Below are 14,598 nucleotides of genomic sequence, written 5' to 3' on the forward strand. Positions count from 1 at the left end.
TTGATCCAATATTAGGACCACGGAAAAAATTTGCTCACAAACACAGACTTCTAAAGGTATAGATAACAAATGATAGGAATTTTAACAAAAGTTTACGGAAAAGACAGAGTGACCAGGTTTTACGTGTGTATCTGTAAGTGTAGGGTAAATAGTTTGCATTCAGTCTAAATTAGAAAACATTAGATTCAACTAAACATTATTGTACATCAATTATTCATTGCCTTACAAGTGTCTCGGCATGTCTCGTGTTTTTTAATTGCAGGAACAGAACAAACACAGCAATGTTGAAGAGAACTTTGAAGTGGCCACGACGTCAACAGCTTCCATTAACGCAGCCAAGAGTTCCTCAGGAAATGTACTTTTTACCTATAACTATATACATAAATCCTCACCCCTAAAGGACATATCTTATATTACAAAGCACAATTATTATTTAGATCAACTTACACACCTTTGTATGATTATAGTTCTCCAAATAGCTGTATCACAAAGATACAACAAGTCATGTTCATAACCTCGTCTGCAGGATGATTTCCTCTTTTATTGTGGGAAGACCACATAATACACATTGCAATGTTTTTATATTAATGTTTGTGCATGAAGGCATTTCTATCACCATCTCACATAATAAGGATTAAAATTTCAGAAATATTGCAACATCACACAGGACATAACTGATCACATTTTATTCCATTAAGAGGATGGATGTTTTAGTTTGTTTTGTAAAATGATGCCTTAACCATGATGATAATTTTCTTGTTTCTTCAGAGTATGCCCTCAACCAGTGTGGATAAACTTCTTTCAGGTAAAAAGCACAGCCAATCAATCAAATACATTTCATGAAAACACTTAAGTCTGCAGTTCTCAAAAACTGCTCGTCCAGACACCCAGCCGAAATCCCCAAAGAGCAAGCAACAAAAAGAAATTGATGCACATTTGCTAGGGAACACTTGATTGGAGGTTCGGAAACTAAACTGAACAAAATTATAAACGCAACACTTTTGTTTTTGCCCCCATTTGTCATGAGCTGAATTTATCAAAGATCTAAGACTTTCTCTATGTACACAAAAGGCCTATTTCCCTCAAATATTGTTCACAAATCCCTCCAAATCTGTGTTAGTGAGCACTTCTCCTTTGCCGAGATAATCCATCCACCTCACACGTGTGGCATATCAAGATGCTGATTAGACAGCATGATTATTGCACAAGTGTGCCTTAGGCTGGCCACAATAAAAGGCCAAAAAGTTACGTTTCTAATATTGTTCACTGTAGAAAGAAACCTAGAGTGGAGCTAGACTCTTAGGGTTGGCCAGTACTCTTCTGGCTGTGTTGGTTGAATATTATGAGAGTACATGACCTTGTAGGGACACATTAATATTTTGGGTCACTAAATACAATATTTCAGGTCACTAAATACAATATTTCGGGTCACTAAATACATGTGAGCTTAAGCAGAATCCAGATCAGCTGCACATCTAGGTGAACAAGGACAGGGACAACCAGGTGGGCTGTGTGCAGTGATAACAGGAATTGTCAGGCAGAAAAGTAGATCTGCAGAACCAGTAGGACTGTTACAAGGAAAGCTAGGAGTTGTCAGTCCAGGTAGTCCTGAGGCGTGGTCCAAAGGTTCAGGTCCTCCTAAAATTGAACAGGAAACCAGAAAAATAAGGGAGCATTCCTTGGATCCTGTGATGGCAATTTCTAAAATCCAAATAGTTCTATGAAAATGGTAGGTAAGACAGGATAAATCAATTGCGCAATAAATGGTTTTAATAAAACTTGCAAGGAGAGAATACGCAGGTCACAAAGTAACAGTGAATAGTCTCTAAATAAAACATCATTTCGACAGTATTTATTACATAGAAAAAGGGGTGTGGTAAGATGCTGCCATCGGTCTCATGTCAATCAAACACATTCCCTTTGTTCTATCACACAAGTCAAATGTTATCTTCCCCCACCTTATCCTTCCTGCCATAATGTTTACTGTTGTGTTTACCCAAAGGGGCCAACTGACCTTACTGCCGCCTGTTGTATATCTTCTCCTATCCTGTCCTAAAACCCATTGATCTGCATCTGGACAGACAATAGATGCCCCCTATGCAAATACCAGATCCCCTACATTCCTCTACCTATCTAAACAGTGGGACTCAGTCCTATAATCAGTAAGAATGCATCAGGCTTCAGAAACTTCCCCAACAATCCAAAAGGATACCTCAGCATATAATTCTGTCAGACCCTAGAGGGGGGGGGGGGGGGGGGGGGGATCTGATCTGGCACATCATGGAACTATTTAATTTTTATGATTTTTGCTCTAGATTATAAACAGTTGAAGTTATTACTATTACTCCATTACTGAAATGCTTGCTGTCTGAAACAGGTAGATGTACTGTAGGTGTCTGTTTCCACTTTTTTAATTTTCAGAGTGTAATGATCTGGTACAAAATACCAGTAAATAACTGAGAGAAAATAATTGATTCTGCACAAACATGTTTCCAATTGTTTCCAGAAAAAAGGAAACTTGACGGGGTTGATGCAAACAGTCAAAAAAAGAAGCAGAAATGTAGTGCTATATCCAGAACAACTGCACTGCTTGGTAGGTAAATGTTATAATCAAATGTACAATTTTTGAAAATATATTTTTCTCTCTGAAAGGTATCTGGGAGATACCCTATATGGCCAAAACTATGTGGAGTCCCCTACTAATTATTGAGTTCAGGTGTTTCAGCCACACCCATTTCTCACAAGTGCATAAAATACAGCATATAGCCATGACATTTCCGTAGACAAACATTGGCAGTACGGTAGGTCATACTTAGGTCAGTGAATTTAAACATGGCACTGTCATAGGATGCCAAAAGTCAGTTTGTGAAATTTTGTAGATATGCCCTGGTCAACCTGTAAGTGCTATTATTGTTATTGTGGCGTATCCCCGGAAAACGATACCTACAGGAATGCATAGTGCCTACTCTAAGTTTGGTCGAGGAGGTATAATAGTTTGGGGCTGTGTTTCAGTGTTTGGGCTAGGCCTTTTACTTCCAGTGAAGGGTTGGCTTAATGATTGTGCCCCTGTGCACAATGCATGGTCTATAAAGACATGGTTCGATGAGGTTTGTCAAGCCCTGACCTGAAACCCAATGAAAACCTTTGGAATGAATTGGAATGGCGATTGCAAGACCAGGCATGTAAGAAATCAAAGAAACGTCACTGATAATCCCAGTCAAATGAATAATGAGCCATGCCAAACGTTCCTGTACACCATTACATTGTTTTGAGGGAAGCCCCACCTATCTAAATGGTACAGTTCACTATACTGCTAATGGAGGCCATCTAAGATTGTAAATAATGCAGACAAATCCACATTGTATGATTTTTAAATAATGAATATGCATTTTATTGCATGACATAAGTATTTGATCACCTACAAACCAGTAAGAATTCCGGCTCTCACAGACCTGTTAGTTTTTCTTTAAGAAGCCCTCCTGTTCTCCACTCATTACCTATATTAACTGCACCTGTTTGAACTTGTAACCTGTATAAAAGACCTGGACCTGGTCAATGACCTGAAGAGAGCTGGGACCACAGTCTCAAAGAAAACCATTAGTTACACAGTACGCCGTCATGGAATAAAATCCTGCAGCGCAAGCAAGGTACCCCTGCTCAAGCCAGCCCATGTCCAGGCCCGTCTGAAGTTTGCCAATGACCATCTGGATGATCCAGAGGAGGAATGGGAGAAGGTCATGTGGTCTGATGAGACAAAAATAGAGCTTTTTGGTCTAAACTCCACTTGCCGTGATTGGAGGAAGAAGAAGGATGAGTACAACCCCAAGAACACCATCCCAACCGTGAAGCATGGAGGTGGAAACATCATTCTTTGGGGATGCTTTTCTGCAAAGGGAACAGGACGACTGCACCGTATTGAGGGGAGAATGGATGGGGCCATGTATCGCAAGATCTTGGCCAACAACCTCCTTCCCTCAGTAAGAGCATTGAAGATGGGTCTCTGTAATTGCAAACAAAGGTTTCTGTACCAAATATTAAATTCTGCTTTTCTGATGATCAAATAATGAAGTCATGCAATAAAATGCAAATAAATTACTTAAAAATCATACAATGTGATTATCTGGATTTCTGTTTTAGATTCCGCCACTCACCGTTAAAGAGTACCTATGATAAAAATTACAGACTTCTACATGCTTTGTAAGTGGGAAAATCGGCAGTGTATCAAATACTTGTTCTCCCCACTGTATGTGAATGTGCTGATCACCTCACACTTGGCAGCGGCACACCTGTGGATTCCTGTTGTATAAAGACAAAATATGAATGTACAACAAATTGATATCTGTTGGTGATCTTCCAGACAGTGAAGGAAAGGCAGAGGCGAAGAAGATAATGCAAAGAGTCAGAAGCAAGCTGAATAGAATGCCTTCTACAAAACATACTACCTTCATCAGGTAGATCTATTCATTTTTAAAATGTAGAGAGACAACACATGACCACATGCATATATGTCATTTCTTAAATTGCTTTAATAATGTTTGTTGTTCACTTCTAACAGAAGTAAAATTGATATGTTGGATAAAGACAGAAAAGAGATGGTGGGTGTTTTTGGGAAGACTGGAGCTGGTAAGAGCTCCTTAATAAACGCCATCTTGGGTGAGACAAAACTTCTTCCTTCTGGAAACCAAGGGTCATGTACATCAGTGATGATTCAGGTGGAGGCCAATATGACTAATGACAAATACATCGCAGAGATCGAGTTCATTACAGTGCAGGTAAAAGTTAATGTATGTCCTATCATACACTGTTTTTAGATGTGGTGTCATGGGGAATAGTACAGTTACAAACAGTAGAAGAAACACCAATATAATGTAAATTAACAAAAAAATGTTTTATCTTGCTTGCTCTTTAAATATTTAATAGAATTTCAAATGGGTTGCTCTGCCCAAACATGAGAGAACTGTGACCACAAATACATTTGCCTAAATTAGTTGGAAAAGATAGATATAAACATGAAATCTCAAATGTAAATCTATTTCTGTTACAGGTGCAATAATTCCAAGTAAAACACTGGAATAGTTTAGAAACATTTATTTAATTGATAGTTGAGCTGCACGCAATTAATCAATTAATGTTCAAGAAAAGACAGACATTGAAACAAAGAATTAACCTGCAACACAGCCTTCTGGCATAAATTATAATGATGGCGGTGGTTTTATTTAATAACAGTAGTACGCAATATTGAGTATCTTTGATAAGGAACAAGGAACTTAGCTACAGTGAGTTATACTTTTACTGAAATTAGGAAGAAGTAATGTAATACCCAATAGCCTAAAACCAGGTTCACCCTCAGCAAAGAGGCAGAGAGAGAGTTTATTCAAGAAACAATAGGGTATAATGTGTCAGAATGGTGATTTATGGCCCTGGGGGGGCGGGATTTCTATATTGATGTGACAGGTGGGCAGGACATCCGGTTTGTAGGGTGGGACTTCCATTGTGACGTATGTTAGGGTAGGACTTCCTGTATGATGTGTGTTCGGGCGGGACTTCAGGAGTGATGTATGCATGTCCGGTGACTTTGTAATTTATGATAACAACGATGTGTCCGTGTTTGATGTTTTACAACGCCTGCTGCGCAAACCAGACTAGTCTTATAACAGGTGGTTATGTTTGATGATTAACAAATGGGCCTTAGGGTTCCAGAATGTTAAATTCCCAGGCAATAAAAAAGTGTTGTAAGATGTTAGGTGTTCAATAAAAGGGTGCCAGGGTTCCACTGCCAAGTGGTGCAACAGATGGCCTACAACCGGTGATTGTTAACCTTTCATGTTTTATGGGATGATTGGCGTGGTCTGTGTATTTAAACCACGCAGACATCGGTGATGGTCATTCATTCTTGCCTGAGCAAACTTACCTACACAATACAAAACATGGAGGATTGTGCCACGATCAATGTTTTGGGTGAAACGCAGCTCAGCGATTTGGTAAGAAATTACAAATGGAATGCAGAGATGCAATCAACATGCCAGCCCTGAAGAAACCTATGCAGAGTTTAACCCAAATCCATCAACTACACCGGGATATGCTGGCCCAGGAATCGAAATTGGACGATGGTCGGATCAGTGGATACATCTTCAACCCAGAGCCACCGGAGGTGGCAAATTATGAATTACCGGAAGGCCACGAGTTTAAGGCTGGTGTGACTAAACAAATGGTTTTTAATGCCAGTTTTTGGGGCACGTTTCGAAAAGTGTTTCATTTGGGGTCAAAACAAGGCCCACATAATACGATAGATACTGTTTAAAGTTGTGGAGGGGCATTTTCTGTTAGATTGTAACTATTTCCGGAAAATGTCAGAGGGGGTAGATTGTGACGTAAGACCCTGAAGCCCTGCCTTATGTTAATACCGTCTTCAACTCAGCATAAAAACAGACTGACCGCCTTTGACTATCAAGAAGTAGGAAGAATTTACGAAATATGTCTCACGATTACAACCAAGTGGTGATTGACGAACCCAAGGCTGAGGACTGGCTGTGTGACGCCTGGCATGACAATGCTGAAGCCTTCTACGGAACCCCTGAACCTGACAGCTCGATTCCACCGGCATACCCAGCAAGAAACTACCACTGGATTGACCGGATTGGTGATCAGCTAGGTCTTCTTAATCTGTCATACATTTCAAATGCTAACAAGAGTTATTACAAAATGGACTAACACCATGCACCAAAAGTTTCAAAGATCATCAAAGCAACATGGACCACCCGAGCTAGACAAGACATTCTTGTCTCGATCCGCCTGATTATTTTTTTGAGAACAATTATGATGACATTGTGGAGACAGTTTTAATACCCCGACTGAAACGTGTTGGTAAAGGCTTTGAACGCATCGGGTTTTCACGCATCGATGACTGATTTTCACGCGGCTGCTGGGAACTTTCTTCATGAGCTCAAGTTGGAGCCGAACATCACACAGAGACTGAGTGAGAACAGGGATGAATACATGGACAAATTTATTGATGATCACGTATGTGACGCAGTGGCGTCATGGTGCGACGAAAGCAAATAATCTGTTGTCTAAGGCCGGGTAACTTATAAACAAAGAGAGAAATATGAATGTTTGTGTAACTTTTCTGAATATCTTGGGTGTTTAATTTTGAAAGCTCAAATAAAACTATGTTAAACAGTATTAAATCTCATTATTGCTCGAATTCTCTATGGTGTCTGAACAGGTTATGAAAAGTATTTCCTACGACCCGGCTAACCCTGGTGCTTATGTGGGTAGAGAGGGTTTGAAAAGAGCGTACTTGGACAAAACTGGGGAGATCCTCAAAAATGGCGTGGCCGATGACTGGCTGCTCGCCGAGGATACATGCACGCTACACAAGCCTATAGCTATACATTTTCAGAGAAAATGTCATATAAATTCACAATTTCAGCTGGATTTGGTTGACATGAATGCTTACAGTGTGGAAAACGATAACATCAAATTCATGTTAACATGCATGGATTTGCGTGCTGAGAAATAAAAGCGCTATTTAGGTAAAGCGAGCATTTGAAGACATTAAACGAAGGAAGAACGCCACAAAAAATCCAAACGGACAAGGGGAAGGAGTTTTTTAATTCACATTTTGAAATGTTAATCAAGAAGTACAACATTAAACATTTTTCTACAGGAAATGTAAAAGCGAGTATCGTTGAGAGATTTAATAAAACAATTAAATCACAAATGTGGAGGTATCAAGATTTAGTTCATGGATACAACCACAGCTACCATTGGTCTATTAAGATGAAGCCTGCTGACGTTTGTGAAGAAAATGTTAGATTAGTTCACAAGAACCTGTATGGCACAACAATAATGAGAAATGGTAATCAAAGCTACAAGTTCCAGGTTGGGGATACTGTGAGACTCTCAAAGCTGAGAGGTGCGTTTACAAAAGGCTATAAAAAAGGGTACACAGATGAATATTTTACAATAACAGAATGCATCCCTCGGGTACCTCCTGTATATGGAATAAAATATTACGATGGTGATGTGATAGTTGGGACCTTTTATGAACAGGAATTGCTGAAAATAATCATGGCTAAGGATAAAACTTTTAAAGTGGAAGCAGTTTTGGATGAGAAATTACAGAAAGGGAAGACATTTTTTGAAATGGCTTGGTTGGCCTGAGAAATTCAACAGCTGGATAGCATCGGAACAAGTGCTTGACCTAGAAACTGGATAAAATTCCAGGATTTACAGGATCATGTCATTTACATTTACCGCGATCAGCATGGGTGACAGTGGCTTCTACATAACGCTGCCCAGTAACTCATCGAGACATGTCTATCCAAGCAATAAGAGTTTGAGCTATACCACAAAATTTGCCAAAGGTATAGATTTGATAGGTGATTGGGAAGTATATTTGATAGAGTTCCAATACTCGCATATGTAGAAGACTTTTACATGGGGTGAAAACGCATTTGAACTACAAAACGACAAAACTTGGAAATATGAACTAAATACCGGTTATTACAGCGACATAGTTACACTAGTGACAGAGCTCAACAGTTATATAAAACCACATGGTGTATGGGCTGGGTGTGATGAATTTAAAAATAGAATGTTTCTAAAAGGTGAGCCCCATTTTAGTTTGAAGGAGATTCAACTAGATCGTGTGAAAAATGGGGGCTACTAAGCTCGGTTAACAAGCCTTGTATCTGAGGATTATTGTGCGCATCGCTGTATAACAAAGTAATGGTTGGTTCATTTGTATTTTGGGGTGTGGTCGATTGATTATGTGTAGAGGTTGTTGGCTGCTCTGTGTCTGGTCTGTTGTTAGCATTATCTTTCGCCATTTCTCTAGCTTAACGTGTAAATAACGATCCACTTTTCAGGTTAAAATATTCTAACTCAAACATACATTTATATACAGCGCAGAATTACCTTCAGCTTTCAAGCATGAAAGAATACAATGAAACAAAAATCCCCTCACGCTGTGCAGCCATAAGGTAGGGTGTCCGTAACTGAATCCATTATGGTAATGTACTCTGTATCATCACCGGGCTGTCCTCAATCTGTTGGAATAAAGAATGTTGTACCAAGGTTCAGCTGTATGCATATTGTCATAATTGTTAATAACACTTTAGAACAAGACTAAAAATGTCTGTAAATAATTAAACTTACACAAATAGTATCTGCTCAGGTTGTGTAAGATCACAACCGCCCAGTCCAACTGACACAGATGCTGGTCACTTGGTCTAAATACAAAGAGGGATTAACAAGCGTATACAGGTAATTAAGGCTGATTAACAATAATGTCAAAAGTCTACTTACCAAGATTTGAAGGCCGACAAATGTGTTTACCAAACACAGCTGGTGTTTAATTCCGCTCAACCTAAACCGGAGATTTAAACAGGCAATATGAAAGACAGCTAAAAATGCATGGATTGCGCAATCATAAAATGTATTTACACATTCTTAAAAAGTTAAAATGTCTCGTTTGTTAGCGTTTGTAATTGCAACACAATTCAGATCAATTTCTTCAAATAAACCAACTTTACTAGTTGTACTAGAAACGATATACTCCGCGTTTGAAACAACAGCTGACTTCTGTGGATGCCGCAGGGTTAAATACTGTCTTTACAACGCAGCCAGGTCGCCTCCAGCAAGTCACGCCTCATTGGTTACATGTCATTGTTGTTCACGCTAGATTAAAATTGTGTTAGAACTATACAGGCTACAATGATTAAAATTCTGGATAAAACTTAACTATTTAGTTCTGATGATTGTTGACGTTTGACAACCAAACATATTGATACGCCGTTCTCGTTAATTATCACGGCTCAGCCGTGACATCACGTCATATAATTGTATATATTAACGATAAACTCATCTGTTTACATATAAACGCTGGCTATTTTCACCATATCGCCATTAATCTGTTCAACATTTAACAAACACAAGACCATAATACAGCACTCAAAAATCTGATTTCACAAGTTGGTCATAACGAGAATGCAGCACATCTTACCCGGAAGTGACAGCATACGCCCATACTAACACAAACCGGTAATCGCAAATACTACAGTTTTTTATTTTACGAACTTTGCCTATTATTAAACATTTCTACCAATATGTGGAAAACAATCTTGCGTTGATCCCTGTTGTACAATTTCAAAAGACACCTTTAAGAATGTTTTAATTACCTGAAATAACATATCCTGACCTGTCAACGATTCGCCGTTGTTCATGCAAATTTATACGCTACCTTGCGGGTAACTTTGTAACGTTTTGCCAAATAATGCAATCTAAAAGTTAATTCTGACTTAAAACAACCATTTTCATTACAAAACTCACCATTGCTCATCTTCCACATATAACTCTGTGCTTGTGGAAAAACACCATGTTACACCCACATTGTAAAACATGGAAGTTTACATCTGTTGTACCACTTGTCAGAATAGAGTTACTGGACCCCTGGCACCCCTTTGTTGAACATCTTACCGCTGACACAACACTTATTTATTGCCTTGGAATTTAACATTCTGGAACCCTAAGGTCCATTTGTTAATCATCAAACATAACCACCTGTTATAACACTAATCTGGTTTGCTCAGCAGGCGTTATAATACATCGGACACGGATTACAAAGTCACCAGACATGCATGTGTCACTCCTGAAGTCCCGCCCGAACACACGTCCTACAGGAAGTCCCACCCTAACATCCGTCACAACGGAAGTCCCACCCTACAAACCGGATGTCCCGCCCACCTGTCACATCAATATGGAAGTCCCACCCTCACCCTAAATCACCATTCTGACACATTATACCCTACATTAACTACTAATAATAGTAATAGTAATCATAATTGGGGACCCAATAGGACCAAACTCAATCCGCTGTGACAGATCAGGCTTTTACAATAAAGTGCTTGGTGCTAACATACTATAAAACTCTACTGTACTATACAAAAGAAACAGTGGCATCGGCCAACACTGGAAAAACATCAAAACCACAATCAAAAGTTAATTATTAAATGGCACATCACACCCAACGTCAATAATCGACATAACACATTTAACTCATCATAGTATGACAGCCCATGAGTGAACACAAACACACACACGAGTACCTGAACACACACGGTACCCACATGACAGTGTGGAATGTTAGAGGAGCTCATCAACTCCCACCATAAGCCTTACACAACAATATTCAATCAGGACAGAGCCTTTTAGGTGACGTCTTTGCCTTGCCAACACCTGGTTTTATGAATCATGTCCAAACAAGTTCCATATAGAACTAACAGGACCAGCTGTGCAGTGTGCCTTTCTTACGTTACTCAATGACTGGTTCCATCAAGAACATGGAGTGTCCAGTGGGTTTAAACCGTATTACTGTGACACTATTCTGAAAGGGACATCAAAAAGGTGCTTGGGCCCAACTAGTGGATAAATCATGTTATTCCTCGTTTCAAATATCTAATCGAATTTGAAGCATTGATATAAGGATAGTATGTTGTGATGCAGGCTATCATTTCAACAGTAAAAACAAACAAACATTGGGCAACAAAGTAAATGAGCAAAAACAACACTCAAAAGTGTAGTGAAATCCCTAAATAAAATCCAAAAGGGACGAGCCTGACAGTTGGATTAAAACAAAAATATACCTTGATCCAGATAACCAGAATACTTCCAAAAGCAACAACATGCATACAAACGCCAATCTCCGGGAAACACTAAAGTTATCCCTACGATTGATATATAATCACATAACGTACATTACAAACTAATCACATTACATACATTGCACATATTACTGACAATTAATGCATTATTAAAACAAACATCATATGCTAACAATCCTTTGCTGTAAAGAGCTTTACTTACAAACATTCCAGGGAACCTCAGAACACCGAACACCTCAAAACACCTGCCAGCTCAGGGACGCTGCCACATTGAAAGTGGGCTGGACCTTATAAAGGGTCGGTCTATTACCACCAGTACCATAATGCCAGGTATAAACCTACACCGGTTACAGTAACATTATTACCCATTTGACCTAATCACCTCAGTTACAATAAAGATATACAACAGTCCATTTTCAACTGGGTGCAGTAAAAAAAATATTCTGACATTGCTGACATAATCAAATGAATTAAAATTCACAAAAACAAAAGTTACTTACCAAAATCTAATGCAGAATTCCCATAGAGTATTTTTTTCCAAATATCCATTATTCAGCTCTGTCTCTGGTTGTAATTAATGTTCTTAGCATCATCCAAATTCATGAATTGAAACTGTTTGTCCCATTACAGCAAAGCTGCATTGCAAGTGAAACCTACTCCAAAACACTTCAAACTACATTCAGTAATCTGTCGAGGTAGCATTAACTTTTTAAACTGTACAGTGACCAAACAGCCGGCGGAATTTGGTCACTTCAAACCAGCAGTAGCAAACTATTTCCTACAGCCGCTCACACGAGAGACTTGGTGTTTCACTCGTTGCCATATCTTAATACAGACATGTAACACTCCATTGTACCATTGACATACTATTTAGTTAGATATACAGTACAGGTATATTTACTCTTGCAAAAGGTACTTAAGTGGTTAAATAAATTAAATCATATACATTTGGTATTAATTATTGTCTGATTAGCTTTGTTGACAGAAAAGTTTAGTTTTGAGCTAAAGCCTCCAAATCAACGTTTGTGCACCAAAAACAATTGACCAGACAATAGGTTTACATTGAGGGGGTTCAGATACACAGGATTGAATGGACAGAAATGAGACAGTTTTTGGATGTTGCTCAAAATACTATAGATTATTCAAAAGCATCATCTGTAGTCTGATGTACAACAAGCCGGAACAGTGCATTTTGGATATACAATCACGTTATGAAACTTAGAAACATAGTTGGCCAAAACATCAGATAAATGCCTGCCTGATGGGCTATGTCCAGCAAAGTATAGCAATCTAGATTATTGCTTGAATCAAAACACAAAGATAGCACTTTTGCTTATAAACAGATTGTCTGATCAAAAGACATTGGTTATGGACTCGACAATATGAAAAAAAAAAAAATACAGTTGACAAGAGACATTCCAAAATAAATATGCTATCCAAATAAATAGCCGGGCCTTATACACAGGGGCAGTATTTATGATACATGTATTGAAAATATGTATTTCAAATACCAAATATTATTTTGTAATTTGTATTTGATAGGGTTGATGAAAATGTCATCCTATTTTGTATCAAAATACTTAAGTGTTTTATAATTGGTAGATCAAAAATACTGTAAAAAGGTCAAGGTGAGAAACGTCTAGGTTGCCAGCTTTCCATCAATTTTTAGCATAAAAAAAAGGTTTACTTTAATTGTTTACTTACATTTTCAGTGTGAGTTTGAATCCAGCCCTCAATCGTTTGGTTGTTTTGGTTTCCATTGACTGTTGTCGTGTTCATGTCAAGTTCAAGTTCAGTTCAGTTTGTTCTCAATGAATTTCACAATATCCAAAAAGATTTTGATCTGAGACTTGATGTGTGATTTAAGTGTTCCCCTTAATTTTTTTGAGCTGTGTTTTTGTGATTAAAAATCTAATTATTAATTACTTAGAAACAAGTTGCTATGAATAAAGTTGCCATCAGTTGTCTTCTTATGAATGACTTATTTGTGATTGGGTCAGTGTTGCTGATGCAAAGTAGGCCCTTCATTTCCAAACACCAAATTATGTGTCATTAGCGAACTGTTAGTTATTTTATTTTCTTTACTTCAGTTCACTAAAAATTTAAAATAAAGTTATAGTTACAATAAAAGTGCAAGCTAATGAGAGCCTTTGATGAAGTACGTGTTACACATTTGTTTTGCGTTTCTATTTTTTAGGATTGGATTGAGGAGTTATTGTCCATCTTAGGAGACAGATCTTGTGAAAAGGAAGAGAATGATGACAAGAAAAAAAATTTCAAGGATGCAGATGGAAAGATAAAAGCTTTGTATGGAAAAGAGGGACTTCGAAAAAATTTTAATGAGCTAGTGGATGAGAAGCACTTCAGTGAAATTCCAGAATTTTATTCACCATGTAAAAAAATTGTAGTTTGTGACACAGTATGTTACTTTTTACAAACTTATATATAAAATATCTCAACATTTTCTGAAACGTATTAATATTTTTACCAACCTTTATCAGCCTTTTAAATATTTGTCCACATTTTATTAAGCATTTTATGGAACATTGGAGCTGCATTTCATGAGAATTCACTGCCTATAATTTTTAAAGTTGTTTCCATATTTTTTTTTTTTTCCATATTTGAAAAAGTGTCAATGCATTCAATTTGTTGCCTACAATTGCAGGGTGAAGAACTCTCTAGAAAGATAGCTTGTTTCACAGTGAGTTACTCGAACAGTGATACATCTGAACAACTGTATTGGCCGCTTGTGAAATGTTTAACAATCAAAGTGCCAAACTCTGAAGACCTACTCGAGCATGTTGTGCTGGTGGATCTTCCAGGAAATGGAGACCGCAACAAGAGCAGAGATACAATGTGGAAATCGGTAATTATTAACAATTATTTTCATGATGATTCAATGTAGTGATTAGCATTATATCTATCCTATATT

At 38.0% G+C, this 14,598-nt stretch overlaps 1 protein-coding gene and 1 long non-coding RNA gene across 2 annotated transcripts in view; both read left to right on the top strand.

The window, feature by feature from the left end:
• LOC117595221 (nuclear GTPase SLIP-GC-like) overlaps positions 1–14,598 on the top strand; it is a 772,829-nt gene that overhangs the window by 347,039 nt on the left and 411,192 nt on the right. The window lies entirely within an intron of this gene.
• LOC117595169 lies at positions 19–886 on the top strand. The gene is made up of 3 exons (XR_004576395.1): positions 19–56; positions 263–355; positions 769–886. It is a non-coding gene; the product is annotated as an uncharacterized LOC117595169 (long non-coding RNA).

Source organism: Esox lucius, chromosome 11, assembly GCF_011004845.1.
Source record: "Esox lucius isolate fEsoLuc1 chromosome 11, fEsoLuc1.pri, whole genome shotgun sequence".
NCBI classification, from domain to species: domain Eukaryota; kingdom Metazoa; phylum Chordata; class Actinopteri; order Esociformes; family Esocidae; genus Esox; species Esox lucius.